General features: G+C 41.3%; 1 long non-coding RNA gene across 2 annotated transcripts in view; it reads right to left on the reverse strand.

The window, feature by feature from the left end:
- The window catches only part of LOC134911647 (uncharacterized), a 207,729-nt gene that overhangs the window by 126,158 nt on the left and 55,452 nt on the right, over positions 1-26,119 (reverse strand). For both annotated transcript variants that reach the window (XR_010176737.1, XR_010176738.1), the window contains exon 2: positions 11,339-11,392. This is a non-coding gene — a long non-coding RNA (uncharacterized LOC134911647). The remainder of the gene's footprint in view (positions 1-11,338; positions 11,393-26,119) is intronic.

Here is a 26,119-nt window from a genome sequence, read left to right on the forward strand (position 1 = left end):
TCTAGTTACACGAGCATTCTTGCCTCTATTTACATACATCCATTTTAAAGGGGCATGGTCTGTCACTAGTCTGAATTGTCTACCCAAGAGGTAATATCTCAAGGTATCTAGTGCCCACTTAATGGCCAAAGCCTCCTTTTCCACAATGGCATACATTTTTTCATGCTCATTGAGTTTCCTACTCAAATAAATGATAGGGTGTTCGTCCCCATCTCTGGTTTGGGACAGCATAGCACCTATCCCTACCTCTGAGGCATCTGTCTGTACCACAAATTCTTTTGAAAAATCTGGTGTTATCAACACCGGTTGTGAACACAAAGCCACTTTTAACGCTTGGAATGCTTTTTCTGCATCAGGGTTCCATTTCACCATATTTGACTGCTTCCCTTTGGTAAGGTCTGACAACGGCACCGCTGTGGTCGCAAAATTGGGAATAAACCGTCTATAGTACCCAGTAATTCCCAAAAAAGCCCTTACCTGTTTTTTATTCACTGGACGAGGCCAGTTTTGAATAGCATCAATTTTATTCAATTGGGGCCTAATCAGACCTCTGCCTATGGTGAAGCCCAAGTATTTGACCTCCTCCATTGCGAGGCAGCACTTCTTTGGGTTAGCAGTTAACCCTGCCTCTCTGATTGAGTCCAGTACTGCTTGTACTTTAACCAAATGGGACCCCCAGTCTGTACTGTGAATTACCACATCATCCAAATAGGCAGCTGCATATTTTCTATGGGGCCTCAAAATTTTATCCATCGCCCGTTGAAAGGTTGCTGGAGCCCCATGCAACCCAAAGGGTAACATCTTATACTGGTACAGCCCCTCCGGAACCGAGAAGGCTGTTTTTTCTTTGGCGCTATCAGATAAAGGTATTTGCCAGTAACCTTTGGTCAGGTCCAATGTGGTGAGAAACCTGGCTGTTCCCAGCCTTTCTACAAGCTCATCCACACGGGGCATGGGGTATGCGTCAAACTTGGACACCTCATTTAACTTACGAAAATCATTACAGAAGCGTATGCTACCGTCGGGCTTCGGGATGAGCACTATGGGACTGTACCACTCACTGTTAGACTACTCTATGACTCCAAGTTCTAACATGGTTTTAACTTCTTTAGAAATAGCTTCTCGCTGAGCTTCAGGAATCCTGGCTTTAAATGAACCCTGACCCCTGGTTCTGTGACAATGTCATGTTTTATTATGGTCGTTCGGCCAGGCAGCTCTGAAAATATCTCCCTATTTTGAATGAGAAATTCTTTAACCTGATTGTTCTGATCAGCTGATAATGTCTCTGCCACCTTCACTGCGGGAAGTAACCGGGGTGAAGACACCGAAGGGCAAGGCTCTGCTGACAGAGACAACCTATCTTTCCAGGGTTTGATTAAGTTAACATGGTAGATCTGTTCGGGTTTTCTCTTTCCCGGCTGGTATACTTTGTAATTAACCTCATTCACTTTTTCCCTAATCTCAAATGGACCCTGCCATTTAGCTAGGAATTTGCTTTCCACAGTGGGTACCAAAACAAGAACTCTATCTCCTGGAGCAAATTCCCGTATCTTGGCACTCCGGTTATAGACCCTCTGTTGAGCACTTTGGGCCTGTTCCATGTGCTCTCTGACAACAGGTACCACGGCTGCAATCCTATCCTGCATTTGTGTTACATGTTCAATAACGCTCCTATAAGGAGTGGGCTGTCCTTCCCACGTCTCTTTGGCAATGTCCAACAGCCCTCTGGGGTGTCTACCATACAACAAATCAAATGGAGAAAACCCCGTAGAGGACTGAGGAACTTCTCTGATGGCCATTAACAAGTAGGGCAACAAACAATCCCAGTTTTTCCCATCTCTCTCAACAACCTTTTTTAACATACTTTTTAATGTTTTATTAAACCTTTCCACCAACCCGTCAGTTTGGGGATGGTAGATGGACGTCCTGAGGTGAGTGACCTTAAATAATTTGCACAATTCTTTCATGATCCTTGACATAAATGGAGTACCTTGGTCAGTCAAAATTTCTTTTGGTATTCCCACTCTACTAAATACCTGCACCAGCTCCCTAGCTATTGCCTTGGTTGTGATAGTGCGTAAAGGGACAGCCTCAGGATATCGAGTGGCATACAAAATAATAATGAGGAATGTTACAAAATATTGCCTCATGACCCCTCAAAAACCTTTATGATAGAACTTGGGAGTCTTCTGACCAGGGCAATGGCTGATGAGATTATCTCCAGGGAGGAATATCAATTCCTTATGTGCACACACCCCACAGTTCCAACATATTATCACCTTCCCAAAATACACAAGTCCCTCACTTCACCACCAGGACGCCCTATTATTTCGGGTATAGATTCCCTCACGTCCAATCTTTCTTTTTATGTTGATTCATTTTTGCAACCACGGGTGTCATCACTTAAGTCACATATAAAGGACACTACACACTTTCTTAATCTGCTAACGGACATCAAGTGGAGAGATTCATATGCTTTTCTCACACTTGATGTCCAAAGTCTTTATTCGAATATTCCACATAATTTGGGTATTCGGACCATAGCCAATAGACTGTTTAATGATGGGGATCTCACGGCAAAACATCAAACCTTTATAATAGATTCAATATCATTTATCCTACAGCACAATTATTTTTTGTTTTTAGACACATATTATTTACAGGTGATGGGGACGGCCATGGGAACCAGGTTTGCGCCAAGCTACGCTAATCTCTACATGGGTGAGGTCGAGGATAAACTCGTGTGGGGCAGTGGCTTTGGCGCGAACCTGGTTCTCTATGGCCGCTATATAGATGACCTTTTTATTATTTGGGATGGGGATATCACTTTAGCACAGACCTTTGTGGATCAATTAAATTCAAACACATATAATTTGATTTTCACCCACACTTTTCACACACACTTCACCTCATTTCTTGATATCTCCCTGGAGATAAGGGAATCCAAAATATGTACCACAAACTTCACAAAGGAAGTGGGTACTGACTCATACCTACACTTTCAAAGTGCACATTTTATGCCTTGGAAAAGAAGTATCCCAAAAAGTCAGTTCCTACGAATCCGAAGGAACTGTTCGGAACAAAACTTATTTGAGACTCAAGCTAAGCTAATGTACGACTCTTTTGTCTCAAGAGGATATCCTGAACCACTGTTAAAAAACGCATTAGCTGAAGTTAGAAAATTAGACAGGAACCAGATTTTGGATCCCAGTAAAAAGGTCAAAAAAACTAATCCTAACCAAGATGAGGTGGCATTTATTTCCACCTTCAATAACTGCCATTCTGAAATTAGAAATATTGTCTCGAAAAATTTCAACATCCTTAGACAGGATACCTTCCTTTCCCCCTTCCTTCCACAGACCCCACGGTTTATTTTTAAAAAGAACTTATCCCTGAAGAATCTATTGGCACCAAGCCACCTCAGACCCATTAAAGATTCAGGTAGCAGGGATATGGAGAGCCTCACCTGGTTACAAAAACCAAAGGGCTGCTATAAGTGTGGAAAAAACAGGTGCATTACTTGCAATTTCATTCTAAATAAGATCCACAAAATTCAACTAGAGGACCCCAAGAAAACACATGAGATCGGACAATTTATTAATTGCGATACCTCATATGTGATCTATTTATTAACTTGTAGCTGTGATAAAAAATATATAGGCCGAACCACCCGCTCTCTGAAAATTCGATTTCTAGAGCATCGCAGAAATATCTTAAAGAGAATTCAGACTCATAGTGTATCTAAACACTATAGTGACTGCCATCAAGGGAATCCAGCCTGTTTAAAACTGATTGGGGTAGAACATATCCCAAAAACATCAAGAGGAGGGGATAGATATAAAAAATTATGTAAACAAGAGACCCTATGGATGTTCAGAATGAACAGCATATTTCCAGATGGGCTGAATGAATCAGTGGAACTTAATATGGTAATATAGAAGATCCTTCCTCTAAAAAGAATATCAGAAGTTTTCTCCGGTTTTTTTCTGGTTCTGTAATCTCTAAGTCAGCCTTGTAACCTAAAGGAATATTTTTCATACCCCACAATTCCCACCATCAACCTTTCCTCCCTCTACCCTCCCACCCCCCCCCCCCCCCCACCCCCTCTTTTTTAGTCCCAATTAAGATATTTAGGAGACAAAGCTAGATAAATTTTAGATCCACATGGGGACCATTATATATTCTTTGGGTACTATTAAGATTTCATTACCATGATATATATCGAAAACAATAGACCACCTATAAATCTACTTATATAATAGATATTATATATATCAGGGTAGAAAAAATCAAAGGGTGTGATCTATAAAGGCCATTAATATAAATATATTTATAATAAATAAAAAGTAAAAAATAATAAAAAATAAAAAATAAAAAACAAAAAATTAAAAATAAATAATAAAATTAAAAATAAAAATCAAAAGATGAGATCTCTAAAGCTCAAAAATATATTTATATAAAAAAGGGAGAGTCGAATATTCAATTACTAGGAGAATATATCAAAATTGATTAGTATTATTATCTACTGTTGGGATCTGAATGTAGGATACTGTAGAATTATAGTACTCAGTGAGAGTCATAAAGATTAAACTGTAGATATTTAAAATGATAAAGGTTGTCCAATGAAATTATATCTGTAAATATCTCATGCCCCGGTTTTTGTGAGCCAAGTCTGGAGAATTATGCAGACATCACAGTTTAAAATACCAGGCGACCAATTGTTTATATGGTTGCCAGGTTACATATCGAGTGGTTGGTCTGTGTGCGGAAGTGACATGGTCCGGCCAGGCTGCCTTCATTAGACACAGACACGGATGTGCCGTGTTTATATGGTTGCTAGGTAACGGACCGGGGATTTGGTCCGTACGCGGAAGTGACGTGTTCTGTGCCCGAGGTCTGTTTATTAGACACGGACACAGATACGTCGTAAATGATCGGCTTCACTCTCTATATAAGAGCCGGGGTTACTTAACAGGCGGGAGATAATTGATTAACTAGCAATGGTTAAATGAATTTTAGATCTCTGTGCTAATGAGATCTTTAGAAAAGTCCCTGAAATGGAGGTTGCTAAGCAACAGTATGGTTTGACCCGGAAGGGATTTAAGATCCTGAAGTCATAGGAAGTCTGTGATTAGTAAGAAATAGATTAACCTGGAAATAATTGATATGAATGAAATTGTTTTATTTCTCAGTTTTAGATATATTATGAATTAAACCATATAGTTTGATTGAGTCTGTCTTGCACTAAATTATACACATTTTCTGTACGCATTATGTGGAGGAGATTGATCATTTTTTGGAGCTGAATGGATTAACAGGTGGAGCCAATCAGCAGCCATCTTAGGGTATAAAAATAGAAGCCCTCACACTGTTTAGATCATCTTTGAGAAAGCTGCAGGTTCTGCAGCGAAACGCGTCAGATGTTTTGAATTTTGGATCACTTTCATCAACTGGGAGCTACACTTACCATATCCGGATCTTTAGTGGACTTATACGAACTACGCCAAAAGGAACAGGTGAACAACTTGCCAATTGGTAACACAGCCCTACTACTCAGCATTGAGGACTCCGCACACTGGTGAGGATATAAGAGTGTTTTGGTTCTACCCACTAAAAGGGACGCTATCCAGAGAACCCCCTCCTCCAGCGGTAATATACTGTGGCATTGCAGCCATCAGGACTGTGCTAAAAAGTTTACCTAATTCCAATATCAACAATAAGTCCACATAAATTAAGAAATACGGATAAGTGTAATTAAGGTAGCTCCATGGTGATTCTGTTCTGCTGCAATTTTATCATTTTCATTTGTTATTAATTTTATCTATACATTACATGTATTTTAATAAATTATTATCTTTTTTCACCTAATCCATTCAGCTCCACGTGTTCCTATCTCCACCATAGTTAATGATTATAACTGCCGAATTCTTTATAACACACAGCGCTGCTATCTTTGTTTGTTGTCTATCGAGTGGCATAGTCCATATTACCAGGATATACTGATGGCCCCGAGCAGACTTTAACAAGGGCCCCACGAGATCCATGGCTATTCTGTCAAACGGGACCTCTATAATAGGCATGGGAACTAGTGGGCTCCTAAAATGGGGTCTAGGGGCATGATACTGGCATTCAGGACAGGAAGAACAATATTCAGACACTTCTTTATAAACCCCTGGCCAAAAGAACCTTTGTAAAACTCTTTCAGTGGTTTTTTCTGCCCCTAAATGTCCTGCGGTAACGTGACTATGAGCTAAATCTAGTACCGTTCTCCGATAAGGCTGGGGAACTACCAGCTGTTCCACCACATCCTCACCCTTTTTGACAATGTGGTACAAGAGCTCATTACAGATGGCCATGTGGGGATACGTAACCCTGTCACCTGGTACCACAGGCTCCCCATTAACAATCTTAACATTCTCTCTAGCCTTTATCAAGGTAGGATCCTTTAACTGTTCAGATGCAAACAGATCCTTTTTTACCTCCAGGTCAGGCACACTTTCGTTTCTAACCACTATGTCTCTGTTCCCAGCAAGAGGGTCCTCACTGGACTCCCCGTCTGTCACTTCCCCAGCCAAACTGGCAAAAGGCAAAGGGTCAGAAAGTTACGAAGACACACGTACATCCATACAATCACCGGTATTACCAACTGGCTCTTCACTTCTCACATCTGTTGATAAACGTGATTCCCACAGTTTTCAAAAATGAGGAAAATCCCTCCCTATTATGGCCTTATGCACCAAGGTGGGGACCAGTCCTACTTTAACCATTGCTGACCCACAACAAGTTTCTATATTCACTTCAGCAGTGACATAATATTGGGTATCCCCATGTATGCAAGTTACCCCAATAGGTATTTGCTGGACCTTTAAGGGGTTCACTAACCCAGCTTTCACGAGGGTTACTAAACTTCCTGAATCTAGCAAGGCCTCTACCCGGTTACCCTCTAAGAACACATCACACATTTGTTTTTCCAGCTCAGGTGAAGGTACCACAGTACAGGCTAACCTAGCAAAGAAAGACATTCTGCGACATTCAAAGGCAGCATCACATTGCATGGGTTCTTGCATGACTGGGCAATTGGCAATAACATGACCTGGCATACCACATCTAAAACATTTAACCACACGATTATCAACCCGTTTGGGCAACATAGACCGTTCTAGCCCCATTGGCCTGTCTCCAGGGCCAGTGTTTACAGTCTCTCCAGCCTTGCGTTCTCTTAACCGCCCAGCAACGTTTTCCCACGGAACAGTCTTACCAGTCTTTACTGAAGGGCGCTGTCGAGGATCTATGGGTTGCTGGGTGGTCATCAGTAGTTCCTCTGCTGCCAAATACCGCTCTACCATGTCCACTAATTGGTCAGCAGTACCCGGGTTTCCATGGCTCACCCACTTGCGCAGGACCATGGGCAAAGACCTCAAGTAGCGGTCCATGACGACTCTTTCAACCATCTGGGGACCAGTTAATGTCTCTGGCTGTAGCCATTTTTTTGTTAGCTGAATAAGGTCGTGCATCTGGGAGCGCGGAGGCTTCTCCATGGCGTACACCCAACGGTGCACCCGTTGTGCTCGTACTGACAGCGTGACTCCCAGGCGGGTCAGGATCTCAGTCTTTAGTTTATCATAGTCCCGAGCCTCAGCAGGGCTTAAATCAAAGTACGCTTTTTGGGGCTCACCTGACAAAAAAGGTGCCAGCAGACTGGCCCACTGCGCTTTCGGCCAGTTCTCATTCTCGGCAGTCCTTTCAAACGTGGTCAGGTAGGCCTCCACATCATCAGCCTCTGTCATTTTCTGCAGGAAGTGACTGGCCCGTATAGAACTAGAGCTGGTCGGAGCACTGACGGCCACACCTCCAACCCGAGCTGCAAGTCTCAGCACCACTTCTGCTAAGGCCTCTCTATCCTGACGCTGTTGCCTCCAATTTTCCTCCATTGCCACCTGCTGCTGTCTGATGGCCTCCTGCTGTGCCGCTGTAGCTTGCAGCAGGGCTTTAAGCAGTTCCTCCATGTCGACAGATTTTTCAGGCGGCTTTGTAGCTGCTTTCACCCAGGGCATATATCAAACCCTCGGGGTGAGTCTCAGCAACTTCACACTGGGCTGTATCTGCATAAACCACCGTGTTCTGCAGGCCTCATAAAGCTGCTGCTTTCACTTATGCGCAGAGCGGCATGCTCGCATTCTCCACCAAGTTGTAACACTGTAGGGGTGCAAGGCGCCTCTTCCTGGGGAATATGGCAGCACGCAGCAGCTGAGAAACAACACAAGTCCAGTTTCTGGTACAACTGGCCCCGGCCAGTTTTATTGAAACAGAAAATAAAACAAACACCAAAAGAAAATACCTTGCCTTTCCGGCACTAACTAAACACAAGATGTTCCTAACTATCACTAAACAAAAACACAGGGTTCTCCAGTAAACACTGTATAGCTCACTTGTATCCAGAAGCGTGTTTCTCTCACACAGATCCCTCCAGTCTTCCCAGGCAGTCTGCCCATACTAATCAGGCTAGCAGCCCTATAACACTCTTACACAGCTGAAACCCTGATTAGCCCTCTGTGAGGCCAAAGACCCGAATTGGGCCCAATGTCTAGAACTCGCCTTATCTCTCTCTCAGAGCCTTTACCCAGCTTTTACAGCAAACTGAAAAGGTTCTGACAAAACAAAAGCATTTTTCCTAGAAGTTTTCATTTTCTAAAACATGTAAGACAAGAACCTGGGACAAACATACCTGCCCTCAAACACTATCCCAGTGTTCTTGTCACAGTAGTTACTAATAAATAGCATGAGAAAAAAAATCTCATTGTGTAATTAATTTTGCAACAGTTCAGTGATTCCCCAGCCATGCATTAATTTATAGTGAGTGATCACTAGTGATGTCTTAGTGGAGGACTTCAGTGATATGTGAGGATTTCTATGAGTACAGTACATGTGAGTTAATTTCAGAAAAGGGCTTTTAGCTGTATTTTGGAGCAAATTGGGGCCTGAGGACATACAGTATATGAAAAATGTTTAAATAGTGGGAGATTCTTAGTGGCTATGAAGGGCAGATTGGCATTTGGGGACATTGTGGAATAAGTGACGTGGGAATGCAAAAGTCATGTTGGGGCCCATTACTGAGAAATTGGGTAATACATGGCTCTTAGGAAAATGTAACTGTTACTGATTTTCTTGCTGCTTACTATCATTGCATAGGTTCTGAAGTACTGTTAAGAACAGATATGACACTACTAAAAGGTAATTAAAAAAAAAGAAGATTAACCTAAGTGGTATGGTGGAAATTTTTAATCTCATGCATTTATTTGTATTGTAACAAAAAATAAATGTTTTTTTTTTCTTTCTACAAATACTTATAAATACCCCAACATGCAGGACTGCTCAAAAACAATGTATACACATATCATATTCAACAGATTGTTTTTGACCAGTTCTGTATGATGTGCCTTTTGAAATGATATAATATCTATTTCTATTTCCAATGTATTTTAACAATCTATCAACACGTTTTAGAAATGATATAATATTTATCTCGTTCTGTAGTGTATCTATATGTCTTACTAGCTCTATAATGAGATGACATGTAACTATTGGTAGTACCGTGGAGAGATGTCATTTATTTTCAATGCATTCCTTGTTTTCTGGAAATGAACCAGATTGTTTAATAGGGGTTATACTGATAGGATTTGTTATATCATTTACTGTTTTATATTATACTTTTGTAAATTCAATGGTAGTATCCCTGAGATCGGTCATTAATAAGAAGTAAACCACTACACATATCCTCGTCTAAATAAAACCTCAGCTTTTAAGACTAATTAAATTAATTCATTTGCAGCAGGTGCTGAGAGACCTGCCCGGGTAGTTGACTTATATTATATCACTATAATAAAAATAGTTTAAAGCCCAATTTTTTGCAAATGGCTTTTTTTGTGTATTTTTTAAAAAGTAAACCTTCAATCTGCGTGTAGATACTGCCTTTGGATAAAAAAAAATGATGCCTTAACTGGTTTTAATGCATTGTTATTATGTATGCTGGTTAGAATAGGGTATAAATATGTTGGAATCCATCACAGACTCCAGCCCCCTGATGAAGTTTTTTGACAAAATGCATTAGAGTGGAGTCTGTGACTGTTTGGTAATCATCAGTTAGAGTGTGAGCACGGTGCACAGCAGCCTGGCGATCCCCCACAGTAGCTTCCAGACCAGGGAGAAGGAGCGGTTTGGATTACATTGTGTCTGCCAGCAAGTGTTCCAGATATCACCCGATGGTTATATATTGTGGTGGAGCCATGTGGTAACCAGTCCACCCTGGTTGCTGTTCGGTACGGATAATATACATATGCTTGTTATGTCCTCGATTGTTTTTAAGAAATGTATGATTTTACACTATGGAGTGCCCACCCCCATTTCTTTGTATTATATATAAATATATATATATATATATATATATATATATATAAAAATTTATTTTACCCAAAGTATTGCTCAAGTCAGCAACTGTCTCCATCTTACAAAGGCCACTGAAGGGAGGATTTTATTTGTTTATACATGCTTTTAACATTATCATTGTGATGACAGGTTGTCAAAGTGATGAGATGGCCAGGAACCATACAGTTTGGTTCCTGGTCTAATGCTATGTGATGTCAGTTGTCACAATTACAAGTGCTGAGTGCATGTACAATACCTTCCTGAAATCATGTACTAGGTCCAGTTATGAAGCAGGTAAAATAATTTATATGTAAACACATTTTTTTTCTTAGAATAGATAAAATGATTATAGATCACACTAAGCACTAAGTGTTTAAAATTGTTACCATTTTAACTGCTGCTTTAAAGCTGAGTACTATATAGTACATTCATCACCATCTACAATTGGTGTTGAATAAGCAGTACTTTGTGAAGATCACATCATTTATCCTCATAACATAACAACCATACACATGAGAGCGTGGATGAAATTCTCATTCAGTACTCACTGAGCTGTAAAAAATTGGTGAATTTTAAATTGCACAAAGCTCTAATCACTTCACAAATCACTGACAACTGTTGGTATTTTACAATATAGGCCTTAAGTACCTTAAAAGAGTACTTGATTTTAATCACAGTTTTTACTTTTGCCGAGTGCTGTCATTCATTTCTGGTGAATGATGTTTACAGCATTTTACAAAGTTATATGTTGCTATAAAAAGATAATTGATTTAAGTTGAATTCTGTGGAAGCTTATGAAAAGCATATTTGCTGAACTGCGATTTTAGTTAAGTGTCAGAAGCAGCTTGGCAAGTGACAGATTTTACACATTTCTACATTGCATCAAGGCTCTAAATTAGTCTTTCTCTTAACTTACATTATTTTTTCTGTCTGAATCCAGCACATCATTTTTTTAATCTTTATCTGCATTCTAAAAGTAGAAAAAAATTAATATACAATAAAAATTGCCATGACTATACTTTATAGTTAAATATGCATTACATAAAGTGTATGGTGTAATCAGAGGACAATGGAAATAATTCCATTGTTCTCTGATTATACCATTAGAAGTGTCTGATAGATTTTTTTTCTCAATTCATGACTTACTTTATGAAGAAACTTACTTTATGAAGACAAGACAAGGTCTCCTGAAAAAGTGCACCCTACTAGTATAATCCTAACATTACAATGTTTTTTTTAACCTTGTTAACTGTTTCCATATAAATATTTAGATTTTCTTAGTTATGTACATTTATCAGTTATATAGATGTACTTCCATGTAAACATTGAATTGCACTTATCTCAAGGTGCATCAAGCTCAAAAGGAGTAGTACAGTACCTTGAGCATAGCAAATCAGTATACTTATGACTCACTATTGTGAATAAACAGAGGGAATTAGAAGGAATCTCACAGTTTATATAAATAATGAAGGTCTTGATATTTCTTTCAAAAGTATGTGTTGGTGCTGAAACAGATTTTGCATTACAAGTTGGTTGAAAAACATGCAAATGAAATGTAGGAATATGTTATAAGTTTCTTCAACTAAATAATGAGAGATTCAGCTCCTACCACAGATAGGAAAGGCTCAACAACTAGGCAAGATTATAAAATATATTAATTTTCTTGAAGTTGATTGTTATAATGGAACATCTAGTACAGCAAAAAAGTACTGTATGACTTTTAGGGGTATATTTACTGAAGTGCAGGTTTTTAGAAGGGGAGATGTTGGCAATAGCAACCTGTCAGATTCTGCTTAACACTAGGACATTCTAGAAGATAATAGCTACAATCTGTTTGGTTGCTATGTGCAATATGTTCACTTTCAAAAATACCCACTTTAGTAGATATGCATCTTAATGTTGCAGCAGAGTGATTTCATGACTCAATTCAAGTTTATATTAACAAATGCACAAAGGGACCATTTACCCTTAGCCCATTCAGGTCCATAATACTATTTAGAACATTTATAGCATGGTCTCTGGTCCTAGAAACACAAAAGACCTATTGTTTCAAAGAAGATAGTCCTTCTATTAAGAGAGTTATTTAACAATACGAAGAAAAGGTTAACCTTAATTCAAACTATAACTAAGTTGCAGCTTTTGTCCTAAATCTGATCCTACAGTACACCAAACTTTAAATCTAAACCTAAGATTAAATGCTAGTCCATGTTTGACAGGCATATTTATCATAAACTGCATCTCACATGTGGATGGGTTGTGATAAATTTGCCCAAAATCTCATTGCAATAATTGAATACATCACAAGGATATATCAATTATCGCATGCTGGGACAGAACTTGCGACAAAGCTCTGTCCCTGCAAATCCAGTTTAAATTGCCATTAGAATATAAGCTGTCATGAGTAGGGCCCTCTTCCCTCATGTGCTTATCTTTTTCTTACTTTAATAATCTTCAACTGCACCAAATCCTGCGGTTTTCTGCCACCCTGATACATATTTCAGTTTCATCTGCTGATGTAACTATGTTTATTTACCCTGTACTTGTCCTATATTGTCAAGTCACTGTTTTCCTGTTTTGATTATTTGTTTATGTACTCTGTAACTGGGCACTGCATAACCCTTGTGGTGCCATATAAAGGATGATGATGATGATAATAATAATAATACCACAATTCTCAGAGTATTTTTCATGAAAGCCAGGACATGCGATCTGGGAGGGCAAGGCAGTCATCGGATCCTGTGCTCCATTGTGACCTCCAGTGCTGTAACATATACCTCTAGACCTGGTAACAGTAAAGGAGGTGGGGTTGGTTGTTACTATCCCAAATTCACATAATTTGAAGTACATGCTATCAGGATTTTCACTGCTTTCTCTATGTATGTTACAGATATCTATTGCCCACCTGGGCAACCCAAACATTTTCTGAAAGATATTTCTGCCTGGCTCCCTTATTTCCTATCCTTTGACATCTCCACCATCATCATGGGTGATTTCAATATTACTTTTGATAGTCCGAAATCTGCTGCTCATGCCTCAAAAGTACTCTAATATCCTCTCGGCATCTCCCAATGGACTGACTCCTCTACTCACCAGGAGGGCCACTACCTTTCTTGTATTCACCAGACTAGGCTCAGTTTCTGAATTCACTAACACTACTTTCCCTCTCTCAGATCACAATGTTATCACTTGCATGCTCTCCTCAATTACTTCAAACCAAGGGGCTGATTCAGACCCTGACACTGATGTGCAAAAATTGATATGAAGCGGTTTCCAGCATATGTTCGCATTCACGTATGCCGGTACGCGCATGTGCAAGGTCCTTCACTGCTTTCTCTTCAGAATGCAGTTTAAGACCTGTAGGGGGCGGGAAGCGGGCATCAACGCCGCATTTTCTGGGCGTCGTCGCTCTGTTTTAGGGACGCAGTCCAGACAATGGAGGCATGTCCGGACTGTTTGAGGGGTGGGCAGCGGCTTCTGCGTGATGTCTCATGCAGCTGCTGTGACTCTGAACATGGCGGGTAGCTGCCTGCCTTCGCAGCTAGGCTGCGCAGGCAAAGGGCTACTCTAAACATGTGAAAGCATTGCCGCAGTGCGATGCTCTCGGATGTGTGCGGGGGGAATGCTGGATCCAGCAAGTGGGGCGGACTTGCCCTGTGCTGGGTGATCCCCCCTCCCCCCGCATGTCAAAGAAATGTTTTCGTAGATGTGCGTTTTCTACGATCAAGTCTGAATTAGGCCCTAAACAGGGGTGTATCTACCCATTGGCCAGGATGGCACTCGCCAGGGGCGCCAGGCAAGGAGGGGGCGCCGCCTGGGAGTACCATCCACGTCCCGGGGGTAGAATCCAGTAGTACTGTCAGACTTGGTGACTGTCTGTTAGTGCCGGCGCCAGTGTCAGATGGCAGCGCACCGCACCTCACTTGTAATCAGATGCAACATAAACTACAGCTCCCAGCATCCCTTGTTGCCGAGAGCTGCAGTTTATTTTGAGTCCGACTGATCACTAGTGCAGTGCTGTGCCGCTGGACACCGGCGCCGGCAGTAACAGACAGTCACAAGGTACAATCCGGATTAAGTGAGGGGAGAGGTGGCACAAGACTGCACTGCACGGCATTGGCCTTCGGGAAGTGGACGGAATGGAAAAAAGGTGGTGGGGCTACACGGCACTCAGTCAGTGCCAGGCAACCAAGCAGCATAGAGGAGGGAGAGGGAGAGGACAAGGAGCTACTAAAGTACATGCATTGAGTGTACCCTGTATGTGAAGTGAGGAGGGTAAACACTATATAGTCTGTGTCTGTGACTGCATTTATGTATGTGACTATATGTGTATGTATGTTTGTGCGTGTATAAGTATCTACTGTATTTGTGTGTGTATCAGTGTGTAACTATGTATGTATGTGACTGTATATATGTGTGTAACTATTTGTATATATTGCATGTGTGACTGTATATCATGTGTACTGTATGTATTTTATGTGTGACAGTATGTATGTAAGTATAAATGTATGTGCCTGTGGGTGGGATCAGATGTACTAATGGCAGTGGGGGTTATTCGTTAAGGATTGCAGATTCTGCAATCCTTTCTATTGCATGCTGGGGGATGCTCATCCATCGCAAGGCAAGGCCGTCCAGCATGCTGAATGGCCTGCTCAGGGACTGCTACCACAATTTAATTGTGGTCGCAGCAACTGCGGATGACCCCCTGCAGCTGCAGCTAGGCTGCGTATGCAGGTGGTACGCCGCCATTTTTCACATAGGGGTGGCTGCGTGTGATGTCACTCAGCTGCCCCAAAAATGCAGACGGCCTAACCCTGTTTTTCCCACGCTGCCTCCGCAATGGTCCATCACCGCCCCCCGCCCTCCGCCTGTCAATCAGGCAGAGGTGTTTACAGCCAATGTGATCCAATCGACGGAGCGCTGAGATCAGGGATATTGCAGTCGCATCCCTGAATGCGGTATGACCACATTCCACTTATAAAGATAGAAATACATTTATTAGCACTGGTCCACATTTCTTTTTTCTGTTTGCATTCCCCATATGCCTTCTACAGACAGTGTTTCCTATAGGGGTACTACTGTGTGGCATAACGTGAATAAGAGACCCTACTGTGCGGTGTAATGTGATATTGTGTGGCATAACATGAATAAGAGACACTACTGTGTGGCATAATCTGAATTAAAAGTACTATTGTGTGGCCACGCCCCTTCCCCACAAGACCACGCCCTTTTTTGATACACCCTCCTTATTTCAAATATGTGTATGTGTGTGTGTGGGGGGGCACCAGCCCTTACTTTGCCAGGGGCGCTCGGACCCCTAGATACACCCCTGGCCCTAAATGACACTGAAGTCCTCCAATCCTCCTCAAATCCAAGTAAATATTAACACAATTTTCTAGAACTTTCTTCAGCAACTGCTTTCACATATTTCTGCATTCACTTCTCCTGAGATGGCTATATGACATCTGAACCAAATTTTAGAAATAGCCCTTGACAAAGTACCTCTGACTTGCCCATCACATTTCACATATGCCTAGATGTCAACTGTGTCACTCTAAGTTAACAAGGCACCTATAAAAACTCTCATGTAAAGTTGAAAGTCAGTGGCAAAAATCTTGTACATCAAGGGACTTCCGCATGTATAAGACTATCTACCACTCCTCTGATAATGCCCTGGACACTACCAAACAAATATATTTCCAAACGCTCATGTCTGCTCAAGCCTCTAACCCCATGAGACTTTTTAATACATTTAAATCACTTCTCAACCCACCATTCCTTATCAATGCACAAGATCTTGTTTCCTATTTCAATGACAAGATTGATAAGATCTGAGATGAAATGGTATTCTTTTCCTCTGCCAGTGACCTGCTCAATTCCCTACCTGAACATTCTGGCACCTTCTCTTCATTTGATCCTACAAATGAAGATGAAGCATCAACACATTTCTTATCCTCTTACTGTACTTACCTCTCCTCTTAATCCTATACCCTCACAAATAAGTAAAGCTCTGTCTTCTGTGCTCATCCCAACCTTATATAAAATCCATAACCTCTCTCTACTGGTTTGTTTTTATCACTAAATACTCAATGAAAGAATCCCAGTGCAAGTAAGTTTTGTGTCCAATCACACTGCTTAAACCTGCCCAACACAGGTGCAAAATACACAAGATACAAAAGAAGACAAGTAGATTAAAGGCAACCCAAAATAGAGAAGGTTTCCACGTAGTTTTCCAATGTAGTTTTTCATCCTAAAGGTGTCTCTTCCACAGACTGTGCATGTAGATAAAAAATAAAAAAAATAAAATGTGTAGTACTTTCTTAAATCTAAAATTTTGCACAATTCATATAGCAAAAAGGGGTGGGAATCAAGTGGAGTCAAATGACATATGGTGTACCAGAACTCACTTGTCGAGTGTGGTCGCCAAATATATAAAGATTTCTTTCAAGGCTGACAAGAGCCAATAAATCATATGCACTTTATCACAACAGTAAGCGTACCAAGAGACTCACTGGATCAAGGGTTGTATTAGTAGCACTCACGTTGGATTACAGCTGACTTTTTGGCATAACAAATTTCCCCCCATTTATTTTTTTTGTACGGGGGGAGGGGAATTTGTTATGCCAGAAAGTCAGCTGTAATCCAACGTGAGCGCTATTAATACAGGTGTCAGATGTCTTTTGACTCCACTTGATTTCCACCCCTTTTGCTATATGAATTGTGCAAAATTTTAGATTTAAGAAAGTACTACACATTTTTTGTTTTTCTATTTTTTATCTGCATGTACGGTTTGTGGAGGATACACCTTTAGGAAGAAAAACTACATTGGAAAGCTACATGGTCACCTCCTCTATTTTGGGTTGCCTTTGATCTAATTGTCTACTTTTGTATATTATTTTTTTTCACTGTTCAAGCATACAGTGATTACTCCCATTCTGAAAAAATATAATTCTGACCCAAACTCTCTCTCAACATACAGTCCCATCTCTCAGCTCCCATGTCCCTCCAAGCTACTTGAGAGACTTGTCTACATTCAACTCACACACTTTCTTAACTCACACAAGTTATTGGAATAACTGTATTCAAAGTTTTGTTACCATCATTCCACAGAGACAGCACTAACTAAAGTAGTGAATGATATGGTCACTGCTAAGTCCAAAGGCCACTACTCACTACTTATTCTTCTAGATCTCTCTGCTGCTTTTGACACTGTTGACCACTCACTTCTCCTACAAACCTACAGGTCTTCAGGATACAGCCCTTTCTTGGTTCTCATCCTACAAAACTAATTGCTCTTTCAATGTCCACTTCTTTGACTCTACCTCCTCTTCATTACTTCTTTCAGCTAGAGTACCGCAAGGCCAAGTCTTTGGTCCTCTGCTTTTACCACATCTCTTGGCAAAATAATCAGCTCTTTTGGGTTTCGGTATCATCTGTACGCTGATGATACTCAAATCTACCTATACTCCCCAGATTTGTCACCATCTGTATTGGTCTGTTTCCCTGAATGGCTTCCTGCCATTTCATTTTGGATGTCATCTCACTACCTCAAACTTAATATTTCCAAAACAGAATTAATTATATTTCCACCGACCAATAGTAGTTACCAACCTGATAGCTCTATCACTGTTGAGAACTCGATAACTATCAAGCTACAAGCTTGCTGCCTACGTGTCATCCTCGACTCTGAACTGCCATTTGTTCCCCACATTCAAGCTGTCTCTAAATCTTGCTACATGCATCTAAAAAACATCCAAAATATGACCATACCTTACACAAGATACTGCAAAAACTCTAATCCATTCTCTCATTATCTCCCACATTGATTGCAATAGTCTTGTTACTGGTCCTTACCAAAAAGAGACTCTCACAACTACAATCCATTCTGAATGCAGCTGCAAGGCTAATCTTCCTTGCCAGATGGTGGACCCACTCTGTCAGTCCCTCCACTGGTTTTTGTATTCTACCATATTCAATATAAAATATCTTCACTCACACACAAGTCAATTAACAACATACATCTCTTTGCATATCTCAAAATGTCTACTAACTTTACCTCTTTGCTCTTCACAAGATCTGCGTCTCTCATCCACACTGATTATTGTCTCCCATTTATGATTGCAGGACTTTCTTTGGGCTGCAGCCACTCTGTGGAATGATATACCATGCACAATAAGACTCTTCTCTAGTCTCCAAACTTCAAACCAGGCATTCCCTGATAACTGAACTCTTCAGGCAAGTTTATCAAATTCCTAATCTGCTTGCATAACCTTCATAAGCCAATTACATCCCCACTGTACTGTCCACACATATCCTCACTTTTTTCCCTTCACTTTCCCTTCCTCCTGACTCCAGTTCATCATTGCTGTGTGGCCAAATCATGCAACCCACCAAGAACCTTTGCAGTCTGGTGGACAATTATGCAATAGGTAGCACCTATCCTTGTGTATCCATGCCTACTTCCCTAGAGATTGTAAGCATGCCAGCAGGGCCTTCCTACCTCTATGGCTGTTTGTTATTACCCAGTTTTTCTTTTATCACTTGTTTCCAATTGTTTTATTTTATTTTATTACTGTTGTCTCCAATTGTAAAGCACAACAAACTTTGCTGTGCTCTATAAGAAACTGTTAGTAAATGAATAAAGTGAAATGCTGGCTTCACAGCATCACTTTACTGCAGCGGGGATCACAGCAAGAATGCAGTGATCAGATGACTGGCTGCCCTCACTGAATCACTGATCACCGGTTCTGAGTGCAGGTATTACTTTTTTTTAATCACTGATCACATAGGCTGTCTCAAGAGCTCAGCCTTCACTGCCTGCAGACTCCAGCTGTTATTAACATCCCAGGTCCGACATTATACACAGGTGTCCACCCTGTGAAAGAATATCCCTTTACTGCAAAAGCACTTTGGCGCCTCTCTCTCCGAAAAGTCTGTCAGCTGTCAGGGATATTGTGTTTTACTACCTACCAGTGTTTGACACTTGTTGTATAAGCACAGTCATACAACTTTTTTTCCATTTTGAAATATTAAACATAAGAAAATACTAATAGATTTAAGTCATTCATGTCAAAATGATCCACTGAAAACAACACATTTGAATTATCCTTTATAATAAAAGGCTAGTGCTGCTCCTCACCTCTATGGCGCCCGATGGAACAATTCAAGGCACCCGATGGAACAATTCAAGTGTTGCTTCATTTGGGTATGCACAGCCACTGGCGCTAACATTACTGTTATGTTATTCCATCATTCTAATGGGATGGGAGGGAATATTCTTTTCTTTAGTAGTCCAAATTGAATTGTGAGGTAATACAAATACAAGGCTGCATAACAATATAAGATTGATGTGACCTTAATGATTGAAGTACTAAAAGCTTGGGGTTCAATATGCAATCTGAAGTGGCTAAATAGTGACATTAATGGCTGAAGTCAATCAGCTGTAGTGGAAGTTAGCAGGTGTAATTCTGCACTAGACTTTGAGTTGCATATTGATAGCAATCACCTTCACCTTAACTACAATTATAAATGGGTGGTAAAGCGCTAATCCTGTATGGGTATACAGTATACTGTCCAATAAAACATTCAAAAGTCATTGAGTAACCATGTGAATAAAAAGTCCTCAAGAAATCTTTGTCATCTGCAGAAGTGCAGACAGTGGTCTCTAACGGTGGCGGTGGTGGGTGCCCAACTCTAGATTGATGGCACTCTGCCTCGTTTTCCTCATGGTCCAGTTACAGGCCAGTCTTCCTTATTCTCAGTGGCAGCTAGAGACCTGGGCGGAGGGGGCTTCTGGAAGAAGGTGCCACACAGTAGTTTTGTGGATGCCACTGAGCACCATCAGCACCAGACAGCTTCCTCCTTGTGGGCCCAACCAGTGAAGCCCAGAGTTCTTTGTAACAGTGCAGCCCAAGGAGATCATACTATAGGGGAGGGACCGGGGGAGCGAGGCTGGTGCAAGCGCTCGCTGTAATGAAGCAAATTAGGGTGATGGGCCATGGTTGTAGAAGGGGTGGGGCTAGCTGTCAGCATACTGGATGTTGTGGGGATGGGAACATGAATGTTATTGACACTAACAATAGGGGAATGGGTGGACCTTCTACCATTACAGCCAGGACAGGAAGGGGACTAGGATAAAAACTATCTCAAGCAGCATGAGCAATGGACCCAAGCCCCTTCCAGACCTCCCCAACATGCCCGGGCTCCAGTAAACAGTACTTGCTCCCCCTGTCTTGGTGCCACTGTGTTCACACAGTACAGGGAACACAGCTTGCAAGATCTAGCATCTGGGGCTCACTGACCAGGAATTGCAGTTGCCACTGTTGGTTTATTCCTCTACCTGCTACTGGCATGGTCTGATGTCTTTCTGTAGGTGGTGCTATAGATATGGGTCTGCAGCACTGCAAGCAACTTAAATGGAAAGTCACTTAACCACTATATCAGGTGCCAAATTTTGAATTTGTCAGTTTATTTAAAGCAACTCTGAGGACAAATCTGTATCCACAAGCTAGGCTTGTACATTGTTTCTAGCTTCCAGTGTGTTGTGTATCCATATCCTGCAATATGGTTAATGTATTTGCTCCTGACTTAACTGTACTTGATGTTTCTCTTGTCTGTTGATTTGGCTGTGATTAAGTCTGTTTGTTATTGATATGACTCACCTTTTGGCTTATTTGCAGTCCACTTGTGCACCAGATCCAGCTAGTCAACCAACCCTTATACCTGTCACCAGCATGTCACATCTGGAAGTACGGCAAAGCCTAATTCCTTTTTCAACAGGGTCTCTAAGAATCCCCACTTTTGTCATTGCCAGCACAAATCAAGATGAACAAAAGTAATCTGCTAAACCTGCTTGAATTGTGACACTGACCTTATTCTCCTGATATCGCCTTTGAAGAATTAACATATAGGACATAAAAGACATATAGTGTAGGACAGGGGTGGGGAACCTTTTTTCTACCAAGGGCCATTTGGATATTTATAACATCCTTCAGGGACCATACAAAAATTATCAACTTAAAAATTAGCCTGCCCCCAGTAGTTATGCCCCAAGAAAGTAGTTATGCCCCAAGACAGTAGGTATGCCCTCAGTCAGTAGTTATGCCCCCAGTAGATATACCCCCAGTCAGTTGTTATGCCCCAGTAGATATGCCCCCAGTCACTTGTCATGCCCCCAGTTGGTTGTTATGCCCCATTACATATGCCCCCAGTCAGTTGTTATGCCCCATTAGATATTCCCCATAGTAGTGCCGCTTACACACACACATTAAAATAAAAAAAAATACTCACCAGCCCTGCTCCTGTTTCTGGACCGCTGCCCTCCGCCTGGCCGCCCGCTCCTCTGCACTATGGGAGAGCAGTCATGACATCTCTCCCACAGTGCTGCACAGCCGCACACATACACTGCCTGAGCCGGAAGCCGGAGCTCAGGAGTGAGCTCCTGCCTCCGGCTGCTGCTGAGGGGAAGGAGCCGGGAGCTTGCTGGTAACAAAATCTCATTGGGCACCCAGCATCTCCCTCGGTTAGGTGTGCCTGGCTGGGCTAGATCAAGTGGCTTTGAGGGTCTTATACAGCCCACGGGCTGTAACCTCCTATGTCACATGTATTACAAAAAGTGCTGGGTGTTCTTGTGCAATAATTGGAGCTAAACAGGTTCATGGAGATGGTCCATCTTATGGGCGTGCTATGAGATTGTTGCAGGCATGTTGGTGAATATGACTGAGTATAAAGATGTTAAATCTCTCACTTAGGAGGCCATACTCTAATGGAGAAACTGCACCTGCCACAGAGCTGGTGCAAGTTTAGATGGTGCAACTGATCAACCAGTATTTCAGTACCTATGACTCTGACAGTATCTGAGTATTTGCACCTTCACGTGAGGCTCTACATCAGAGATGGGCTAAAAAGTGACATTTGCATAAAGTCAAAGAAGTGTAACTGCCATTAGATGCAGCCACGTCTATATCCACCACTGAATCATGCAGTTTGTAGTGGCATTTGCATTAAGTTGCAGACAGATGACTGCCAATAAACACAGCCACTGAATGAAGTATAAAAGTGTCTGGAAATATGTGTGTGTATATATATATATATATATATATATAACAAACAAAAAGTATGAGCGCAAACAAAAAAGGTAATAAACCTTCTTTCAGATGTTATAATGTATATATATATATATATAAAGTCCCATAGAGGTCAAATGTCCTCAAGATTGAACAAGAAGAAGTGATCTTCGAACTCGCTGACAGCCAATATCGTTTGGAAAGGAAATTTGTCAGTATGCACTTCTGGAACTTCCAGCTGTCGCCTCCCCAATAATACCCGATCCCGAACGGGTGGAAGTCCTGGCAAGAAATTGAAGAAGCAGGGAGCGCCAATAGTGCATTAAACGAGTACAATGATTTTTATTTTTTTTAAAAATCCAAATCGGTCACAAGTAAAAAAAACCCGTACCATAAAAGGCGGTCAAACCACCGCTTGTATAACCAGCTTAATATTTTACCCCACTGTGCAAAGCAGTGATCTCGATTTCAAATCCACAACGTCAGACCACGCCCACGTGAAGGTGCTTGATTGGGACCTTGATCTTTTTGTTGTCTCATAAACTCCCTTCGTTTTCCTAAAAAACCCAACTTCGGTGTATATTCCTCACCATGTAAATGGTACAGGGTATCAAATCTATTATTGGTACTAAATTTGGGGGTTTCTGGCCTTTCCATATGTGGTCTCCACGGTCTATCTCTACCCACTCTTTGCCAGCGTTTGGTGGATCTCTCGCGCTGCGGTTTGGGTCTGGAATATTCATTAACTTGCCTTCCTCTCTGCTCATTCAAGGAATCTCGATAGGGGGCATGATTTCGGAAATCTGAACGGTCTCTCTGTCTCGATTGGTCTCGGTGATTTGGGACCTTTGATCTATATCTCTGTTGGAACTTCTGATTCCTTACTGGCTCATTTTCCCATTTCGCCTGTGACCAATTTCTTACTTGACCTAAATCATAATCGGTCTTTGGTGTACCAAATAATCTGCCCCTGTGGACTTTCATATATAGGAAAGACCCAGGGGAGATTTAAAGATCGTATGGCGGCGCACATATCTGCAATAAGAGCAGCATTGAACAGCAGTACTAGATCATATCAACCGGTTGCACGCCATTTTGCAGAGTTTAAACATTCCATTGCAAGTATTAAATACCGAATGATTGATTGGGTAAAAAAACCAGTGAGAGGTGGTGATAGAAACCGTTTATTAGTTCAGAGAGAAGTGCAATGGATTCACCGGTTGGATGTAGTAGCCCCACGCGGGCTTAATGAATATTTGAGTTTCAGTTGTTTCGGATAACTGTTGTTTATAGATACGTTTTATTGTCAAAGTTGAGGTATTTTGTTCAGCTCAAAAACCGTGTATTCTTATAATTACAGGTCCGCTACTTTAAATGTTTGTATGTTGCTATGGTGATGGGAGTCACTTTAGGATGACGTAATCAGCCGTGGCCGGAAAGGAGGAGGTTTTTCCTCAACCGCCGGCGCGGCGTTTTTTCACGGGTGCACGTGTATTTAAGGTATGTAATGTCTCATTTTATTTAATAAACCTGACGATAGTGCTTGCGGGCACTGAAACGTTGTTGAAACTATATTGTTCTCCAGACTTCGTTTGTCATACATTGAGTGCCGCACCATGGAAACTATATGGGTGTACACGCTGTACATGTGAAGGCACCGATGCAATAGTGGAAGTCATCGAGGAGTGCCGGACCTACGCTATTCTATGAAGTGGATTGTGCATACAGTCCTAACAGTCATGGCACCTGATAATTGAAAAATATCGGTATACAGGTTTACCCGTTGTTTGATTTTGATTTGCACTTTGACACTGGGGGTAATCTTGGAAGCGGACTGTGTTGTTTTTGGAACTTGTGGTGACTTAAGATTGTGAGATCATTCACAGGATTGATAACTAACACGGCTTTGTGAGATGAACTGAGTTGATATATGACAGTCTGAGTTGCCATTAACAACGGTATATTGTTCTATCATGGCTGAAGGTGGTGATATTGAAACAGAGTATCCCTTTAATCCAGCATTGTTTTCTGGAAGCGAGACTTTTGGGTTCTCAGACGCCGAAGCTGAAATTATCTTGGAATCACAGTGTTTAAACGCACAACCAGAGGCAGTCACTAGTGATACTTTATACAAAGAATTATGGAAAATGAAAAGAAAGGAAATAGATTATCACTTTCATGCTATGTCACTTAGTGACCATTACAGAGCTAAGATCATACCTAGAGGGCTGCGCATGAAAAACGGTCCAACAGTGGGGAGGCAAGATCCACAATTTTGCAAAAAATGGATCGGAATATTGAACCGCTGTTCATTTGACCTAATACTCCTGATCATCGAGTTTGCCAAAAAGGAACAAGCAGTGTTGATGGAAAAAATCAAACGATTTGAAACTCAACATGTAGCAGTATTAAGCACCGATTCAGAGGGCGACTGGATGAAAAAATTGGAAAATCAAGTAGCTACCTATAGACGTGATCTATTAAAATTCAAAAGAGAAAAATTCTCAAAAGTACAACAGGACTACGAATCACATACTGTGTACCAATGGATATCGGGGGGTAGGAATAATGGTAATAGACGACCATTTTTTCGTAGAGCCCAGAGGAAAGATATCTATGGAGGGTCATCTTCACAAGAGTTCAACAGTACGAACAGTGATTCAGAGATTTCTACGTCTGGGATGGTCCCTTTAGGAGCACAAACTCGTGCAAAGTTATCCGCAAAAGAGATAAAAGAACAAGGAGGGGGGGCCAAAACAAAAGGCTCAAACCCCGCCAAGAAACCACCTGCAACACGGAAGAAATAATTATTAATTTATCTTCATATGATTTATCCACAGCAGAACGCTCATTGTTGAGTAAAGGATTGTCATATATTCCGACTACGTATTTTGACGACTTTAAATGGCAGCAAGAGAAGCATCAGCTATTTAGAAAACTTAAGATTAAAGAATTTTTCAGTAGATCTAATTCATCAGAGCAAGTGGAACAGAAGAGACCCATTCCGGAACAACTCAGAAAAATAGCACCTAAATCGACATTTGATCCTAATACCAATAATGCCAGCCTTAAGACTTTCATGCGCATAGTTGACAGAGGTGTGAAGGATACTACAAAATGTCCTAAAGAGATCCATCCAAATTTGTCTCCCGAGGAGAAGGGCGCAGTGGAGTCCCTCTCCAGGAATACTAATTTAGTTATAAGACCGGCGGACAAAGGAGGGGCAATTGTCCTCCAGAACATTCATGATTACCGCCGTGAAGTTCTACGACAATTGATGGATGATAAGACATATCAACTGTTACCGGGTGATCCGGTAGATATTTTTCACAAAGAATTAGGAGATATTTTGAGAAATGCTGTCCAAAATGAAATTATCGATCAAAAATTGGCTGATGTGTTGTTACCTAAGTACCCGGTGGCACCGTTATTTTATACGTTGCCTAAAGTACATAAGGGGTTGACCCCCCCGCCGGGACGCCCTATTGTTTCATCCAGGGGCTCTTTGACACAGCCAATTTCCACATATTTGGACGCTATATTTCAACCCTTAGTTCAGCAGCACAAAAATTTTTTGTTAGATACAACTATGTTTTTGAATAAGCTGACTACATTACGTGATATCCCGGAAAATT

The sequence above is a fragment of the Pseudophryne corroboree genome, chromosome 4 (genome assembly GCF_028390025.1).
Source record: "Pseudophryne corroboree isolate aPseCor3 chromosome 4, aPseCor3.hap2, whole genome shotgun sequence".
NCBI classification, from domain to species: Eukaryota; Metazoa; Chordata; class Amphibia; order Anura; family Myobatrachidae; genus Pseudophryne; species Pseudophryne corroboree.